The sequence below is a fragment of the Neoarius graeffei genome, chromosome 1 (genome assembly GCF_027579695.1).
Source record: "Neoarius graeffei isolate fNeoGra1 chromosome 1, fNeoGra1.pri, whole genome shotgun sequence".
Taxonomy (NCBI): Eukaryota; Metazoa; Chordata; class Actinopteri; order Siluriformes; family Ariidae; genus Neoarius; species Neoarius graeffei.
In genome coordinates, this window is record NC_083569.1 from 8,052,276 (window position 1) to 8,072,349 (window position 20,074).

Below are 20,074 nucleotides of genomic sequence, written 5' to 3' on the forward strand. Positions count from 1 at the left end.
CATGGCTCTCCTGATTATATGATTAGCAAGCAGTTATCACAGGGTTATCGTTGGCTGATTGTCGAACTGAACTTGTTCATCGAGCTAAACTCTAGTATTAAATGTAACTTGGCACCAATTGGGGTGCTACTTGTAAAAAAAAATGGCTTGGACCCTGATGTAAACCCCATTTGTGGGTTTACTCAAGTTGGAATTTGTTTCCGTTGTCCCCGATTTGATCACCTACCAATAACCATCCATCCACCTCTCTTTTATCACGCAACAGCTACGAACCAAGGAACTGTAAAACGCTTGTGTTGGCCTTTAAAGCTAGACGGCCTTTCGATTTCATAAAATCGGTGAAATTTAGTTCCCTCTGATATTTGGTCATTGCGATATATGTTTATTTCTGTAATCTCTCACAAAGTATCAGGCCATTCTGTGGCTGGGAAGTTATTTAATTTGAGGGGATTAAAGCAAATAACGTGTATGAAATCGCTCTTACCTTTGACCGTGCACTGACAGTTCCATCATTCTGTCGCTAAACGAACAGCTGATCACACCGAGGTGCTCGCTGACCGCCGATATTTATTTATTAGCTTGGTTCTGCGTTTCCTTTCCTTTGTATAGAACATAACGTCTTTTCTTCTCGCTTTCCGGTACTGGAGTCGGTCTTTCACGTTTCATTCGCACACTCGCGTCCTCCGTTTTTCTCTCCTGTTTCAAATTTGTATCCCACAATGCCTTGCGCGAACAGGGAAAGCCCACCACGTGATGGTGGCATGACGTATCTTGAATAGGCCATGTGTCAGTTTTCCCCATAGCTACAAGCCCGTGGTGGGCAAGCTAACCTTGACAACCATAAGAGTTTGACTGGCGATGCGAAGCAATCCATTTCTATAATAGCTGTTTTTACCTTTTCTACCGTCTTTTTTGACCTGAATTTTCGTGTGTACTTGGAAAAAGTTTGTGGTTTTAACTTCTGTCATGAGTTAAAGCGAATCATTGGCCGTAAAAGAGGGTTTTGTGGACTCAAGTTGGTCGCCGCCGAAAGAAATTCACGTGCAAAATTTCTCCTTTCCTACCTTTATCGTTCGCTTAATGTGTGAAGATTCTTGAAAATAAACACAGATATATCTGTATATGTGTTTTTAGCAGATGAGAAACAGATTTATTCCCCAAATGATTCGCTTTAACTCACGACAGAAGTTAAAACCACAAACCTTTTCCAAGTACACACAAAAATTCGGGTCAAAAAAGACGGTAGAAAACGTAAAAACAGCTATTATTAGAAATGGATTGCTTCGCATCGCCAGTTGTCAAGGAACGTCAAGTTAGCTTGCCCACCACGGGTTTGTTGCTATGGGGAAAACTGACACGTGACCAACTCCTGCAAATGGCCTATTGGGTCATGGTGAAGCAGGAAAAAATAGCGGTGAATTTAGGGTCATGTGGCGGTAAATTCATTAATTGTTTTTTTTTTTAAACGTAATAAAATTGGAAGTCCGCGATTCGAATTCAGTAGCTTTCGGTCCACTAAACAAAAATAATTGGGTGTCGGGGAATTCTTTTTATGACCTACACTTGAAAAATCTGAAAGGCTGTCTAGCTTTAAATGTGGAAGTACGCCACCATGAGGTACCAATTAAAAATGAGCCCCCCCGATAAAAACGGCCAATCCAACATGTGAATCGGGAATCGTTAATTAGTGCATAAGTGTTCTGAATTGAACTTGCGGACACCCTCAATTTCTGTCAAGGTACACAGAGAATGCATTGAGAAACAAAAACTTCTCTGTATATATTTGACTTCGCTAAAATTAGACGACAACTGAATTATTTACACGTTTATTAAGGACGCTGCCGAAAATGGTAAAAGGCTAAACTTGAGCGGTAATGCTAATTAGTGTGTCCCCGACAGGAAAGTGATGGCGTATTCACATCTACGTTGTTTGGTCCGGACCAAACGAACCAAATTTCCCTTGGCCCGGACCTTTTGGGTTGGTCTGAATACAAACCACCGAACTCTGGTCCGGACCAAACAAGCGGACCGAGACCGAGCTGCAAGGTCGGACTCGGTCCGGACCAAAGGAACCCTGGTGCGGATCTTTTGGAGGTGTGAAAGCAGACCGGACCTAATCCGACAGTTTTGCTTTTTTGTACCTCGGGAGCTTCCGTCGTTTGTCGAGCATTATGGGAAACAGAGTCTTGACACTCCACCGCAAAGTGCAAACACTGTTTCGGTTGTCAAGGGAACCTTACAACAGTCGTTCAGTCATTCAGACCAGTGGTAGGCTAGACTACAGAGTACAAAAAATGAGTCGGGGCAAACGTGGGCCGAGGAAGAAACGCGTACCCTTGTGGATATATGGGCAGATGTCCACATATCTGAGCTTTTGGAGAGAACACGCAAAAATGCCGACGTGTTTGCTGTATTCAGTGAGAAAATGAAGGAGAAGGGGTTCACGCGCTCCCCAGAACAATGTCGGCTAAAAGTGAAGAAACTCCGTCAGACCTACATTAAAATCAGGGACATTCTTTCAAAAAGTGGCGGTGCTAGCGACTTGCGTGAAGAGCCAGAACTGTCACGACATGATGTGCGCTCATCAGCGCTATCCTCCGTAGCCGCTTTGTCGTCGTCGTTGATAAATTACTTGTACAACAGCATAGTAATCGCACAATTGTGAAAACAGTAAAAACATATAGCTTTGATGACATTAAAAAGAATAACAGCGCGGAAAGCCTCCATGACTACTTTTGAACTTAACGCTTTGTGTGCGTGTCGTCTCTGACCAATAGCTGAACGACCTCAGGGCGCGTGGCTTTGTTGACAGATTTTGGTCCGCTTACTAAAATGTACAGTGTGAAAGCGAACTGCACCAAAATGAAAAAATTAAAAAAAAAAACATTTGGTTCGGACCAAAGCAAGTGAACTATCGAACTATCCTGGTCTGAATACACCCTTAGATACACTAGTTAGTCGACATCATCTTAAATAAGGAAACATCAACGATTCCTTCACAGGAACAAACAGAAGAACCCCAAAGTGACGATATTTTGCATTTAAAAAAAAAAAAAAGTGACCAAACTGCTAGAATACAGAAATTCAAGATGACAAAAAGGACAGCAACCAAATCAAAAGTGGAACATTTGGTTGCTAAATGAAGGAGCATAGAAGGAATAAAAAGTCTCAGGAGGACTATATCTCTCAAATATGGACTCGTCATCTAAATACATGCAAAGCAACATGATAGAAAAACAATCTGCAAGAATATTATTGGGATAACATGGCAATTTTACATTCTTGGGCCTTGTTAATATGAATACAGCAGACTTAAAGGGAACCTTCACCCTGAAAATTCACACATTAAATATATTTATATTAAGATATTTGTTAGTTGGTGATTTGCTACTGCTGGGACAGTTAAAAATGCAATCTTCAAAATCAGGTGTCACTTTTAGCTGCTAAAGTCAAAATGAGCAAAAGTTTAAAAACAGCCTTAGAGAGTAATAAGCAGACCAACATAAATTGAAGAAATAAGTTAAAAATAAGAAAATGAGAATGAATATTGAGAATACTGAGAAGTGACCCTTTGAGAAATGAGGAACAAATTCACATAACTGAAGCTCTCTTGATTCTAAATAATCTTTTGGTTATAACCGATAAGAGAGTTGTGGTGGGAAATTCAGCTCAGCACAGTAACTGATTATACAGCTGAACATCATTACCTGCTCGTGTGAAAACCCTGTGTGTCCAGGTGAACAATGTGAAAAGTGCGCAAAAATGAAAAGAAACTCAGGAAGGCAAGTCAGCTCCGAGTGTCAGTAATCGAACCGACTCAGAGTCGACTCATTCGCGAACATGTGTGTCCATACTAACATGAAAACTGCAGAAAGAAAGAAAGAAAACAAACTCATGTATGAGAGTCGGCTCCGAGTGTCACTAATCGAACCGACTCAGAGTCGACTCATTCGCGAAGAACACTGCATTACCTTCTTGTGTGAATGCCCGGTGTGTGTTCCCATTCCAACAAAACTGCAGACAAAAAAGAAAGACAGAAAAAACAAACAAACAAACAAACAAACTCATGGGACTCGGCTCCGAGTGTCAGTAATCGAACCGACTCAGAGTCGACTCATTCTTGAACACATCATTACCTTCTCGTGTGAATGCCCGGTGTGTGTTTCCATTCCAACAACAAGAAAACTGCAGAAAGAAAGAAAGAAAGAAAGAAAGAACTCATGTATGAGAGTCGGCTCCGAGTGTCAGTAATCGAATCGACTCAGAGTCGACTCATTCATGAAGAACACAGCAGTACCTTCTAGTGTGAATGCCCGGTGTGTGTGTGTGTTTCCATTCCAACAACAAGAAAACTGCATACATAAAGAAAACAAACTCATGTATGAGAGTCGGCTCCGAGTGTCAGTAATCGAATCGACTCAGAGTCGACTCATTCGTGAAGAACACAGCATTACCTTCTAGTGTGAATGCCCGGTGTGTGTTTCCATTCCAACAACAAGAAAACTGCATACATACATACATACATACATACATAAAGAAAGAAAACAAACTCATGTATGAGAGTCGGCTCTGAGTGTCAGTAATCGAACCGACTCAGAGTCGACTCATTTGCGAAGAACACAGCATCACCTTCTAGTGTGAATGCCCGGTGTGTGTTTCCATTCCAACAACAAGAAAACTGCATGCATGCATACATACAGAAAGAAAACAAACTCATGTATGAGAGTCGGCTCCGAGTGTCACTTATCGAACCGACTCAGAGTCGACTCATTCGTGAAGAACACAGCATTACCTTCTAGTGTGAATGCCCGGTGTGTGTTTCCATTCCAACAACAAGAAAACTGCATACATACATACATACATACAGAAAACAAACTCATGTATGAGAGTCGGCTCCGAGTGTCACTTATCGAACCGACTCAGAGTCGACTCATTCGTGAAGAACACAGCAGTACCTTCTAGTGTGAATGCCCAGTGTGTGTTTCCATTCCAACAACAAGAAAACTGCATACATACATACATACATACAGAAAGAAAACAAACTCATGTATGAGAGTCGGCTCCGAGTGTCACTTATCGAACCGACTCAGAGTCGACTCATTCGTGAAGAACACAGCATTACCTTCTAGTGTGAATGCCCGGTGTGTGTTTCTATTCCAACAGCAAGAAAACTGCATACATACATACACACATACAGAAAGAAAACAAACTCATGTATGAGAGTCGGCTCTGAGTGTCAGTAATCGAACCGACTCAGAGTCGACTCATTTGTGAAGAACACAGCATTACCTTCTAGTGTGAATGCGCGGTGTGTGTTTCCATTCCAACAACAAGAAAACTGCATACATACATACACACATACAGAAAGAAAACAAACTCATGTATGAGAGTCGGCTCTGAGTGTCAGTAATCGAACCGACTCAGAGTCGACTCATTCGTGAAGAACACAGCATTACCTTCTAGTGTGAATGCCCGGTGTGTGTTTCCATTCCAACAACAAGAAAACTACATACATACATACATACATACATAAATACAGAAAGAAAACAAACTCATGTATGAGAGTCGGCTCCGAGTGTCACTTATCGAACCGACTCAGAGTCGACTCATTCATGAAGAACACAGCATTACCTTCTAGTGTGAACGCCCGGTGTGTGTTTCCATTCCAACAACAAGAAAACTGCAGAAAGAAAGAAAGAAAGACAACAAACAAACAAACTCATGTATGAGACTCGGCTCCGAGTGTCAGTAATCGAATCGACTCAGAGTCGACTCATTCGTGAAGAACACAACGTTACCTTCTAGTGTGAATGCCCGGTGTGTGTGTTTCCATTCCAAAAACAAGAAAAATACATACATACATACATACATAAAGAAAGAAAACAAACCCAGTTATGAGAGTCGGTTCCGAGTATCAGTAATCGAATCGACTCAGAGTCGACTCATTCGCGAACCACACATGACCGTCTGCTTCTTCTTCTGTTAAACGGCAGCAGGCTTCCTTATTGTCGCCATGCTGCCACCGTGTGGCTCAGTTCTTTGTACCATTCATACTTGTAGTCGACTATTTTCACCTTGTGTTTTTCAAAAATAGAAATAAAAACACACATCGAACAATTTCTAGAATATTTTTAACTGGCCCTGATGTCACACAGCTGTCCTTCATTAGTGAATTTGTGTCCCTGCTGTCCAGTCTGTAGGATGGGAGCTTGTGGCTCCTGAATGAACCTGATGTGGAAATGCAAACAGGATGAAAACTGACCAACTTGTTACAAAGTATGTGTGCTTAGGGGAAAAAAGAGTAGTAAAATCAGGCTTTTGACACTCACACACACACACACACACACTCTCTGTCTCTCTCTCCACCCCTGGAGGCAGTTTTGTGTTACTGTGCTAACTAAGATCCACTGAACCCACACACTCCAGTAAGACGAAATGCCAGGAGGTGTGGAGGGGAAATGACCTGCTGCTCCTCCACTCACGCATCCTAAACCACTAATAAAGCCACTCTTTTATTTTTTAAAGTGTTTTTGTTGTGTTCTCGACAGCTGAACATCTGAAGCCATTCTTAAAGGTCTTCATCTTGCAGTAAATAAGCAGAAGAGTCGGTGAGTGCTGCTCAGATAACCTTCTGTCTGTAGGAACTTCATGTCAACCAGGAATGCCTGTGTTTCTAAACATCTCATCTCATCTCATGAGATGAGATGAGATGTTTAGAAACATAGACATACCACAAAGATTTTGAAATGAAAATGAAGTCTAAGGGTTTGTTTGTTTGTTTCCTGGGTGGTGGTGGTTTGAACAATTATAGTTTAAAAATGCAACGACCAAGGACTTAAATTGGCCAGGTTTCTTACACAAATAACTTCTTAGTATTTTCTTTTCCCAGAAATCTGGTTCCATTTACTCAAACTGGGACCAGTTTACTGTAAACAAAACCAGTTCAGTCTGTAGATGATTCCAGTAACCTGCATGACAATTTTATACCTAAAATTGTTTGTAAAATACATTAAAAATCTTTTTTTTTTTTTTTTTTTAACGTCACTTTTATTTAAAAAAAAATATATATATATATATATGGCCCATGTGTTGGAATCTCATCTCATGTCAAAATTTTCACCCGAATGTCCAAGATGATTCGTCATTCTGAACTGTTTTTGATGCAGTAGATATTGATTAGAGCTTGCGAATAAATTTTGAGATTCTGATTAGAAAATTTCCATAAATTCCAAAAAAAACCACGCTGAACTGGCACTAATCTCCATCAACAAAGGATCGTTATTTATGTTCGATTTAGACATGATTTACGTCCTTAAATTGACTGGACGCCAAGCATGACGTTTGACACTGAAGTCATTATTACCGTAACGTGTTCTCGTAACATGTTAGGGAGACTTGGGACAGTTTGTATTCCCTTAAATTAATTTCAACCAGTCAGGTTTTAGATGACATCAGAAGTTAGATGTTGCCCCTGAGAGTAGCTGACTTCCTTTGGAGTCATGAAGCTGGACGCTGCAGTGAGATACGGTATTTTGTCAACCAAAACTTGTATTTTCGACTTCAGCTCCATTCTGTGGTGTAATGTATGCTGGAGTTGGGGATTTGTTAGGAATTAAAGTCTGTAGCCTGGAGTTACCAGATATAGTATTATTTATTAAACTTAAATTCTGGGGAAAACATTTAAGGATTTTTTTTTCCCAAAAAAAGAATGTCCAGATAGGGAGAGTTGGGACAGTTCATCATGTTACTCCTGGTTTACAAATATAAAATTGTTTAAATGTTTGTTGAAAATGTGGGCGTGTCCCTGCATGAGGATGAAGCTGATTTCATTCCTTCTTGAGAATGGAGCTGTTTTGTCTGGTCAGGTTTTGGGTAAACTGACGTTTTTCTATCACCAGCATTGTGTGTTCATACAGTTCATATGGTACACGTTTACATGAAAATAACTAAAAATTAAATTGTAGGATTAAGCTAGGTATGTTATTTTTGTCCCAAGTCTCCCATCAATGTCTCATGTCTCCCTGCAAAAAATAAAAGTGAAGCCTGAACGCCAGTGTACGTGACAAGCTGAGAAACTAATGTTGTGGTAAGCGGGTATAGTAAATACTCTTGAATGTGACGCTATCTGCAAAGAATTTAGCACGCTCTACGGTACAAAAACTGAAATGTGTCCCAAGTCTCCCCATCTACTGCGTCATTATTGTCTTTTCCGCATGTAATACCTGAATGAAAAGTATGTCTGGTCAAATCACGACCTTACTATTTTATCTTTCATCCAAGATTGGAAGACGGCTGAGACTCAAACCTTTAGTTGTATAAATAGTTTTTTTTTAAGCAACCCTTAATGTTTTATTTCCTCGCCTGGGACGGAGTCCACCAGGGGCGAAGTATTGTTTTCGGTAGGTTTTTTTGTAAACGATATTACGGAAAAACGGCTGGATCAATCTTCATGAAACTTTCAGGATAGATGGGCGTTGGTCTCAAATAGATCCGCCAACATTTTGGGGACCATCCGGTCAAGATCAAGGTTTTTGTGGCTACTGCTTCATGTCGAGGCAGTAGCCACTATGTCATCGTGCTGTAAGAGTGTAACAATCGCATAGTACGGTGTGAGAGCAGTACGGTGTGTTCTGATTGGCTGAGAGCAGCAGAGAATCAGAACCATGTTTACTGGCCAAGTATGTTCACACTCAAGGTCACCAGAAAGGTCAATCGTTTCTTCGCAATATCTTCCTTCATATTCATCATAAGTGCTACTGGGCAAGGTTTGTTTTACCTGGCAACACTTGTTTAGTGCCAGGTATTACAATCGACACTTCAAGTTTATTTGTATTGCGCTTTTAACAACAGACGTCACAGAGCAGCTTTACAGAAAATTAAATACTTTAAACGTATGAGCTATTTTTATCCCTAATAAATTTGTTTATCCCCAATGAGCAAGCCTGTGGCAACGGTGATGAGGAAGAAACCTCGAGAGGAACCCATCCTCATCTAGGTGATAACAGATATCGTGATTATAAATAACTCGGGGCGGCACGGTGGTGTAGTGGTTAGCGCTGTCGCCTCACAGCAAGAAGGTCCGGGTTCGAGCCCCGTGGCCGGCGAGGGCCTTTCTGTGCGGAGTTTGCATGTTCTCCCCGTGTCCGCGTGGGTTTCCTCCGGGTGCTCCGGTTTCCCCCACAGTCCAAAGACATGCAGGTTAGGTTAACTGGTGACTCTAAATTGACCGTAGGTGTGAATGTGAGTGTGAATGGTTGTCTGTGTCTATGTGTCAGCCCTGTGATGACCTGGTGACTTGTCCAGGGTGTACCCCGCCTTTCGCCCATAGTCAGCTGGGATAGGCTCCAGCTTGCCTGTGACCCTGTAGAACAGGATAAAGCGGCTACAGATAATGAGATGAGATAAATAACTCGCTTCTGTAACCGTGTCCTATAGAGTCACAAAGTATAACTGTGCAACCAGGAAATTCATTGTAGTTTTAACATGAAGTCTGTAAACTGTTCATTGATGGAGACTTGAGTGCAAGACTGTTCATGACAACTGCAGTATTCGTCATTGGCTGTCCATCGCTAGCAATGATGACTGCTTCATTAGGATGCACAGAAACGCAGATGGGCCGTGAGGCCTGAACCAGAGCGACAGAGTCGCCTGCAGCGGCAGCACGAATGGCCTGGCCGAGCCACCACGGAATGTCTTGCTTCATGAGCTCTCGCATGCTATTCTCCTCTCCTAGCAAAACGCCTTGCACAGTGAGGTAAGACAATAATGTCGTACCCCCATCGTGTTGTGTCTCTGGACCTCCAGATCTGATGCCAAGTAGTGCACAAAAGTGTCACAGACCTGACGGGTATGGAAGTTGTCCTGTAGTGACAACTGACTTGTCGAGTGATGTCATTCATTGGCCATTTGAGTGGCTCTTCCGCATGCCATTGACCCTGTTAGGTTCATCTGCCACATTGCACCGAAAAGCGCCCTGATGTACTATTTAACCCATAGCTGGAACCCAGGCAGGTGCCACCACTTCAGGTCAGAGCGGACCTGGGAGCAGTGGCGATTTAAGGGGTAACTCCACTTTCCCCAATATTCAAGTCCTCCCGGACCTGAGACTCACCACCGGTTGCAGTTTAAAGTCATACCCAGGACTAAACTGCAGTATGAAAGTTATCATGGTGATTATAGTCCTAAACCATCATAGCAAAACTGTAAGTGTCTAGAGCCGTCTTCTAAGTGTGTCTTTCGACTGTCCATATGGGGCCGTCCTCCACAGGAGCGATGTGATGAGACTCCAGCCAGAAGCAGGGCATCAGGATGGATCAGCAGGAGAGGTCAGCATCACTGGTGTCTCAGGATCGACATGTAACTCGAGAGACAGACAGAGAGAAAACACAGGTTATGTCTGCCCAATGTCACCTAACGGTTAAGAACAGTATACATTGTGCATTGACTGCAAGCAGGGACTCTGGGAAGACTAAGTATGACCACATAACTAAAAGGGAGAGCCAGAAGGTAACACAGACGTGAGGGAGCCCCGGAACATAAAGCAGCCAGCCGCTACACCGTCAACAAATCCGAATGAGAGTGGGGGGTGACAGCATCCATATATCCCAGTTTACCAAAACGCTATGTCTGAGGACCCTCCAGATCTATTCTGGAAAAAGGCTTGACTAAACAGATACAGTGGTGCTTGAAAGTTGTAATATTGGATCATTATCCTCAATAAATAAATGACCAAGTATGATATTTTTGTCTCATTTGTTTAACTGGGTTCTCTTTATCTACTTTTAGGACTTGTGTGAAAATCTGATGTTGTTTTAGGTCACAGAAATTATAGAAAATTCTAAAGGGTTCACAAACTTTCAAGCACCACTGTATCTTTTCAGCCGAGACTTAAACGCTGAGACTGTGTCTGAGTCCTGAACACTACTTGGAAGGCTATTCCATAACTGTGGGGCTTTGTAAGAAATGGCTCTGCCCCCTGATGTACAGTGGTGCTTGAAAGTTTGTGAACCCTTTAGAATTTTCTATATTTCTGCATAAATGTGACCTAAAACAACATCAGATTTTCACACAAGTCCTAAAAGTAGATAAAGAGAACCCAGTTAAACAAATGAGACAAAAATATTATACTTGGTCATTTATTTATTGAGGAAAATGATCCAATATTATATATTTGTGAGTGGCAAAAGTATGTGAACCTTTGCTTTCAGTATCTGGTGTGACCCCCTTGTGCAGCAATAACTGCAACTAAACGTTTCCGGTAACTGTTGATCAGTCCTGCACACCGGCTTGGAGGAATTTTAGCCCATTCCTCTGTACAGAACAGCTTCAACTCTGGGATGTTGGTGGGTTTCCTCACGTGAACTGTTCGCTTCAGGTCCTTCCACAACATTTCCATTGGATTAAGGTCAGGACTTTGACTTGGCCATTCCAAAACATTAACTTTCTTCTTCTTTAACCATTCTTTGGTAGAACGACTTGTGTGCTTAGGGTCGTTGTCTTGCTGTATGACCCACCTTCTCTTGAGATTCAGTTCATGGACAGATGTCCTGACATTTTCCTTTAGAATTTGCTGGTATAATTCAGAATTCATTGTTCCATCAATGATGGCAAGCCGTCCTGGCCCAGATGCAGCAAAACAGGCCCAAACCATGATGCTACCACCACCATGTTTCAGAGATGGGATAAGGTTCTTATGCTGGAATGCAGTGTTCTCCTTTCTCCAAACATAATGCTTCTCATTTAAACCAAAAAGTTCTATTTTGGTCTCATCTGTCCATAAAACATTTTTCCAATAATCTTCTGGCTTGTCCACGTGATCTTTAGCAAACTGCAGACAAGCTGCAATGTTCTTTTTGGAGAGTAGTGGCTTTCTCCTTGCAACCTTGCCATGCAAACCATTGTTGTTCAGTGTTCTCCTGATGGTGGACTCATGAACATTAACATTAGCCAATGTGAGAGAGGCCTTCAGTTGCTTAGAAGTTACCCTGGGGTCCTTTGTGACCTCGCAGACTATTACACGCCTTGCTCTTGGAGTGATCTTTGTTGGTCGACCACTCCTGGGGAGGGTAACAATGGTCTTGAATTTCCTCCATTTGTACACAATCTGTCTGGCTGTGGATTGGTGGAGTCCAATCTCTTTAGAGATGGTTTTGTAACCTTTTCCAGCCTGATGAGCATCAACAATGCTTTTTCTGAGGTCCTCAGAAATCTCCTTTGTTCGTGCCATGATACACTTCCACAAACATGTGTTGTGAAGATCAGACTTGGATAGATCCCTGTTCTTTAAATAAAACAGGGTGCCCACTCACACCTGATTGTCATCCCATTGATTGAAAACACCTGACTCTAATTTCACCTTCAAATTAACTGCTAACCTTAGAGGTTCACATACTTTTGCCACTTACAAATATGTAATATTGAATAATTTTCCTCAATAAATAAATGACCAAGTATAATATTTTTGTCTCATTTGTTTAACTGGGTTCTCTTTGTCTACTTTTAGGACTTGTGTGAAAATCTGATGATGTTTTAGGTCACATTTATGCAGAAATATAGAAAATTCTAAAGGGTTCACAAACTTTCAAGCACCACTGTAGCCTTCACTATATGAGGTACCAATAGATATCCTGCACCTTTTGATCTAAGGAGGCGTGGCGAGTCATAAAGGACCAGAAGTTTGCTCAGGTACTGTGATGCGAGACCATTCAGTGCTTTAAAGGTTAATCGTACGGTAGTATTTTTATAATCAATGTGAAACTTGATTGGGAGCCAACGCAGTGTGGATAAAAATGGGCAATGTGGTCATATCCGCCAGTTCAGTCTGTATAGCTGATCTGTATTAATCTTGTGGAACATCTGAGTCAGTTCCTCATCACCTTTTTTTTTAGTTATTGCTTAGTTCCTATTAACATTTTCTTTTAGAGTAACTCTAGTCAGTCACCGCACGTTGCCACACTCTTGTGTCCTCTATTTTGAAGAACATGAAAAATTTCTTCTTGAAGCACAAAGTCCTCGGTCCTGAAGGCATCCTGCAAAACGGCATGAGGCCCCTTCCATAAACATAAACATCTCCTTACAGAAGACTTTACTACATCAGTGGTAATGATGAAATATAACGCTGTAGTATTTTAATTAAAAAAAAAAACCTCCAGGACATGCCGTTGCAGGAAAATAATCAAGCAACCCAGCAACTCCTTGATGGTGACCCCCATGTAACAACATGCCGCCAATAATAAAACATGATCAATTTTCAGAGCAAAGTTTGGAAGAACAACCAACGAAACATCTAACCGAAGCTTCACCTGCTAGTCTTGTTCTGTGGGCGTGGCTTAATATTCAACTAAGCACGCTTGATTGAGGTACCGCTAAGGCTTCGTCCATGTGAATGTAGTCGTAGAGAAGTTATTTGGGAGGGATGAGTGACGTCAGCCATGTGATTGATGAGGGAAGTTCAGCCAGATTAGCCACACCTACTTTACATTGATAGTATACTAGCAACTGTGACCTACGGTAATGGCAGACTTTAGAAATGGACTTACAGCAGTGAGCTACAGATGTAAAGTTTTCGGGTCTAAAACGTTAGAATCGAGAATTCAATACAACATTGAAAAATACAGTTCAATACAGTCTTTTTCTGGAATGAGATTCGAGTGTCACTGCTCCGTCAAAAGACAGTCAGGGTTTTCCACCATGGGCGAGTCTTCACATCTTTGGAGTTTACGCTTTGCAGTTTCTTTATTAGGGCCCGAGCCCGAATGGGCGAAGGCCCTATTGATCTTGTAAGAGTTCACTATTCTTCTTCTTCTTCTTCTTCTTCTTTATTTTTCTCCGCTGTTGGGCCATTTTCGGGGCGCTTGCCATGGGTGAAAACGCACGAAATTTGGCGCCAGTTCCGAGAATTGCCACCGCTACTCAGAACCAGAAGCCCAAACTTGGCCGGGGCTCAGGGCCTCTATAGCGCCCCCTAAGTCGTTGTGATTTTGGCCTCCCGCATTAAGGTGCCTGGTTGCCATGTAGTTTGTAGTAGTGGCATGCCATTTGGTACGCATATGTATCTCACTAAGCCGGACAAAAATGTAATGCCAATGCATTAGCCACGACCAACAGGAAGTGAGGTAATTTCACTTTTGTGCGAAATGCATGGCCACGAAGAGGGCGCAACTCCTCCTAGACCGTTCATAGGAATGTCACCAAAATTGATACATATCATCTACAGACATGGCTGACAAAAGTTACTAAATACGTTTCATGTAGGATAAACCGTTCAGAAGTTATACGTCACTCAATTTTCAATGCTCAATTTTACATGCTTAAAAATTCATAACAAATCTTCTAATTGCTCAACACTGCTCATTCTTCACACGCAGATCACTCATTGGGCTTCTGACATGTTACCCAATTTCTGTGATATTTCGCCACTGGGGGCGCTATTTTTGGGCAAAAAATCCAATCTTTCCTCAAATTTGGTCAAACTTCACGGCCACCCTCTTACTACCTCCCATGTCATGTATACCACATTTTGGGAATTTTCGTCCATGGGGGGCGCTGTTTCTGGCCGACGCAATTGCTCCAAAACGGGTTTTTGGTAAATAATTCCATAATGCTTTTCCTTCACACCACTACCTTGTGATAGTACGTTGCTGTTGTAGACACTTATTTTTCCAACTCATAATCGCTCATGTACAGCATAGCGCCACCTACTGACATGTGAAAAACCAAAAAATTTCTTCTTCATAAATCTATATCTCATCTTCTATTTACTCAATTGTCATCAAACTTCATACGCAAACTCTTCATAGCTCACCTGACATATACGCCAAATTTTGTGCACTTTCGCCCCTGGGAGTGCTGGTTATGGCAAAAATGATATTGCAGCTTCTGATTTGTCAAACTTGGCAAGCAAACTCTTTACAAGACCCTTATTGGGGCGCTTGCCATGGTCGACAACGCACGAAATTTGGCTCCTTTTTCTTAGACTGCCACCGCAGGCGGGCCTCAGGGCCTCTATAGCGCCCCCTAACGTGTTGTGATTTTTGCCTCTCGCATTAAGGTGCCTGCTTGGCATATAGTTTCTAGTTATTATTATTATTATTAGGGCCCGAGCACCGTTCAGTGCGAGACCCTATTGTTTTTGAAGGATTATTATTATTATTATTATTATTATTATTATTAGGCCCCGAGCACCGTACAGTGCGAGACCCAATTATTAATTCTGCCCCGGATTTTTTTTTTCCACTCACATTTAGGATATTTGTTGCATCAGTCATAGTGATATAAACACAAACACATTTGTATTAGTTCTGTGATTTAGGATCATATTTCATGCTTTGTATCATTTTACTGTTGTGGATAAGCCGGCTTATTGAAAGAGGGGAAAAAAAGATCACAACAGGCCCTGTAATGTTTTTGGTGTGGCCTGGCAACCTGGAGAGTTCCACTAACGTGAAGTTGTCTGAGTCCACAACTGTGTGTTTGTCACCCTGGAGATTAATTAGGTCCTGATATTTGATCCTGTCTGGGCAGTGCTGTTACATAACCTGAATTGGAATCCATTTGCAGTTCAGAGGTCAATCAAGTCAACACCATGGAAGCACTGAGGAGGACAAATTTCTTGAATTGTGGCTGGCTAAACCTGACGATTAAGAAGTGTGACAGTCCTTTTGGATTGATTGATTTATTTTGAACAAAAGCTGCTCTGAGAAACCTCAGTACATCTGGGCCAATTATGTCCATAAATTAGTTTTTTTTTTTTTTTAAATCCTGAGAACCTCTGTGTGAAGCTAGCAGGCTTGCTAGCTGAAAAACTGCTGTACTCAGGTTTGTTTTTTGTGAAATAAATCACTGATTAAAATTATGATACAGACCAAGATACTGAAATCCCATTGGTGTCTCAAGTCCCTTTCATGCCAGGATCTGGTCTTCCCGGGTAGTTTCCTATCCCAGTACTAGCCAGCTCTGTGAGGTGCATGGGTGCGGTGCCGATCTCCATTTCTGTAGCCCTCGGCCTCTTTCCTGTTACGGGGGGGGGCTGGTCCTCTGGTAACCACGAGAGTTTGACTCCCTACTCGCAGCGTGCCTTGCCAGATGGCAGTAGGTACCTAGCCTGGCTAACGCGACTGCAAAGCTCTACGAGCTATTGGTCTGGCCAAGATATTAAGCCCAACCGTTTCCCAGAGCCCGTGGTTGACCCGCCTCCCTGAAATGCCTCAGTTTGCTACTGGTCGAAGCCAGAAAAGGCTGTGACGAAGCTTAAACCAATCACATCACTCTTTCCTCTGATGTATGCGACGCGACGGGGCTAACTGGTAGATTAAACTCTTACCGAAGCCGGTCGGGAGCAAGGCAAAAACGTCCTTCCTTTCAATAAATACCTCCAGGGCTGCTCTTTGCTCCGTTTTCACTGAGAACTTCCCGTTGAATGCTTTCAATACAGCATCTATGCGTAATAGATGCGGAAGCGTGAATGAAGCGCTTCCGGCATAGATTCTGTAAACAATCTATGGCTTCCGGTCGCAGTTCTACTACGTCAGTGCCTTGAACACGCCTCTACCCAGGGCCGTTGGAGATGCTCAAAGTTGATTGGTTCCCGATTTTTCGGGAGCTTGGAAGAGCTGTAGATAGCTTGCCTGGCCAGACTAGTAGGTACCATTTTTATGATGGTCTTTTGGTAGGACCCGACCATGAGTAGAACTCACAATCTCCCAGTTGAGAGGCAGACGCTCTAACCACTAGGCCAACTCGTGGTTCATTGGTGTCTGTGTCAAATGTACAATGGATGTATAAAAGGATGGAGGGTTAGAGTTTGGGCGGCATGATGGTGTAATGGTTAGCACTGTTGCCTCACAGCAAGAAGGTTCTGGGTTCGAGCCCAGTGGCCGACGGGAGCCTTTCTGTGTGGAGTTTGCATGTTCTCCCTGTGTCTGCATGGGTTTCCTCCAGGTGCTCCGGTTTCCCCTACAGTCCAAAGACATGCAGGTTAGGCTAATTGGTGGCTCTAAATTGACTGTAGGTGTGTGTGTGAGTGGTTGTTTGTCTCTATGTGTCAGCCCTGCGATTATCTGGTGACTTGTCCAGGGTGTCTGGGTGCCTCTCGCCCATAGTCAGCTGGGACAGGCTCCAGCTCGCCTACAACCCTGCACAGGTTAAGCAGTTATGGATGATGGTTAGGGTTTGGGGTGCACAGCTGTCTTCAAGTGATTCCACAAGTTTCCAGTAGGATTTAGATCTCTGCTCTGACTGGGCCGTTCCAAATCGTTCCTTCGTCGACTTGGATTTGTGCTTTGGGTAAGGTATCGTACTAGAAGGTGAAATTTTTCTTCAGCTATGTAACAGAGGCCTGCCAAAATAGATTGGTGTTTGGAGGTATCCATGATTCCCTCTATCTTGACAAGGGCGCCCCAGTGCCAGCTGAAGAGAAGCATAGCATGATTCTGCCACCACCTTTCTTCGCTTTAGGTGGGGTGTTCTTTTAGATTGATTTAAGGTGTCCTGTTTTTGCGCCAAACATATCGTTTAGAATTGTCTAGAATGTCTTTGTATGCGGCGGCACGGTGGTGTAGTGGTTAGCGCTGTCGCCTCACAGCAAGAAGGTCCTGGGTTCGAGCCCTGGGGCCGGCGAGGGCCTTTCTGTGTGGAGTTTGCATGTTCTCCCCGTGTCCGCGTGGGTTTCCTCCGGGTGCTCCGGTTTCCCCCACAGTCCAAAGACATGCAGGTTAGGTTAACTGGTGACTCTAAATTGACCGTAGGTGTGAATGTGAGTGTGAATGGTTCTCTGTGTCTATGTGTCAGCCCTGTGATAACCTGGCGACTTGTCCAGGGTGTACCCCGCCTTTCGCCCGTAGTCAGCTGGGATAGGCTCCAGCTTGCCTGCGACCCTGTAGAAGGATAAAGCGGCTAGAGATAATGAGATGAGATGTCTTTGTATGCTGTAGCATTCCGGTTTCCCTTCACTGGAACTAACAGGCCCAAACTTGTCCAGCATGACATTGCTCCTGTGCACAAAGCAAGCTCCGTTAAGACATGGCTTGTCAAGGTTGGAGTGGAAGAACTCAAGCGTTCTGCACAGAGCTCTGCGTGAACTCGACCCCATTTGTGACTGAACACCTTTGGGAAGAACTGCACCCCAGGCCTCATCACCCAACATCAGTGCCTGATCTCACTGTAAACTGAATGAACACACATATCTCTACAGCCACGCCCCAAAATCTAGTAGAAAGCTCGGAGTGGAGCTTATTATAACAGCAAAGAGAAGGGACTCCATCTGGAATGGGATGTTCAGTAAGCACATACGAATGTGATGGTCAGGTGTCCACAAACGTTTGACCATGTAGTGTATGCACAGAACATTTCCAGACCCTTCATTTTCACACGTTTGCTGAATAGTTGTTAACATTAGGCTACACGGCTACTCCTGTTGTAAACGTGACCTGCTTTAATCTTCTTGATGATGATGTGCTTCAACAAGAGAAATATTACCATTTGCAAAACAAAAAAAAAAGAAATGACTTAAAAAAATTTAACTTTTCATCCATCTTCATGTCGTGAAAATAGCCTGTCTGGGTTTTGCAACAATTTACTCTTTCATTTTCTTCAAAATTGGAAATGTGCAGGGGGAACAATTCATCATTCCTCATTAAATGATGTTGAAATTTTGGGTGATGCATCCTTGTTTCCCCCCATATGAGCCTGCTGGAAGCTGTTCTTTGTGCTCCAGCATGTCTCTGCTTTCCGTCACTCTCAGCACTTTTTCACTGCCTCTGAGACCTTAAAGCCCTCCATTATTGGCGAGATGTGGCACAGTTGCTGTGCTGGCTTTTACATTGATGCAGGGATTTTTGAAAAAAAAAAAAAGTAGTCAGTGGTATATGCTAGAGCTGGCGATCAAAAAATGTGAATCAAAATGTCATGCCGAGCTACCGTAGATGATGTAAGAAATAAATATTGAGTGAAAGAACGTTTACAACAAAAAAGTAATGAGCAATAGCAACACTAAGAAAGTAGGAAACTCTAAACTCTTATTATTTTGTCACAAATGAATATCGAACAATGAAACAAATGTTGTCCGGACTCCATGTTGGTAAAGCCATGTTATCAGTTCTTGCCTCTTTTGTGAGAGTTTTGGTATTCTTTAGCTGATGTTGGTATAGATCTATCTTGATGAATGATGTTTAATTTGAGCAGTCTGTGAATGTTTAGCGCATTTACAGTGCTCAGCATAAATGAGTACACCCTCTTTGAAAAGTAACATTTTAAACAATATCTCAATGAACACAAACAATTTCCAAAATGTTGACAAGACAAAGTTTAATATAACATCTGTTTAACTTATAATGTGAAAGTAAGGTTAATAATATAACTTAGATTACACATTTTTTCAGTTTTACTCAAATTAGGGTGGTGCAAAAATGAGTACACCCCACAACAACAACTACTCCATCTAGTACTTTGTATGGCCTCCATGATTTTTAATGACGGCACCAAGTCTTCTAGGCATGGAACGAACAAGTTGGCGACATTTTGCAACATCAATCTTTTTCCATTCTTCAACAATGAGCTCTTTTAATGACTGGATGCTGGATGGAGAGTGATGCTCAACTTGTCTCTTCAGAATTCCCCAAAGAAAATAATTTCTTTACACCACAAAGGTGAAGGCTACAAGAAGATCAGCAAAGCTTTACTTATCAATCAGAATACTGTAGCAAAAGTGGTACAAAAATTTAAGAAAGATGGAACTGCAACCATCTCACAGAGACGTCCAGGTCATCCACAGAAGTTAATACCTCGACAGGAGCGTCTTCTGATGAGAAGGGTTGAAGAAAATCGGTATGCAAGTTCACTGCAGTTATCTAAAGAAGTAGAAAGCCAAACTGGGGTGACTATTTCCTGTGACACAATACGGCATACACTGCAGAGGAATGGCATGCATGGATGCTGTCCACGAAAGAAGCCTCTCCTAAAGCCCAGGCACAAAAAAGCCTGCCTAGAGTTTGCCAGGGCCCATGCTGACAAAGATGAAGACTACAGGGACTCTATACTCTGGAGTGATGAAACCAAGATAAATGTTTTTGGAACTGAT

At 42.5% G+C, this 20,074-nt stretch overlaps 1 protein-coding gene across 1 annotated transcript in view; it reads left to right on the forward strand.

The window, feature by feature from the left end:
* The first annotated feature begins 6,435 nt into the window (after positions 1-6,435).
* b3gnt5b (UDP-GlcNAc:betaGal beta-1,3-N-acetylglucosaminyltransferase 5b) overlaps positions 6,436-20,074 on the forward strand; it is a 51,816-nt gene continuing 38,177 nt past the window's right edge. The window contains exon 1 of the mRNA XM_060921482.1: positions 6,436-6,608. The gene's annotated coding sequence lies outside the window, so the exon portion shown is untranslated. The remainder of the gene's footprint in view (positions 6,609-20,074) is intronic.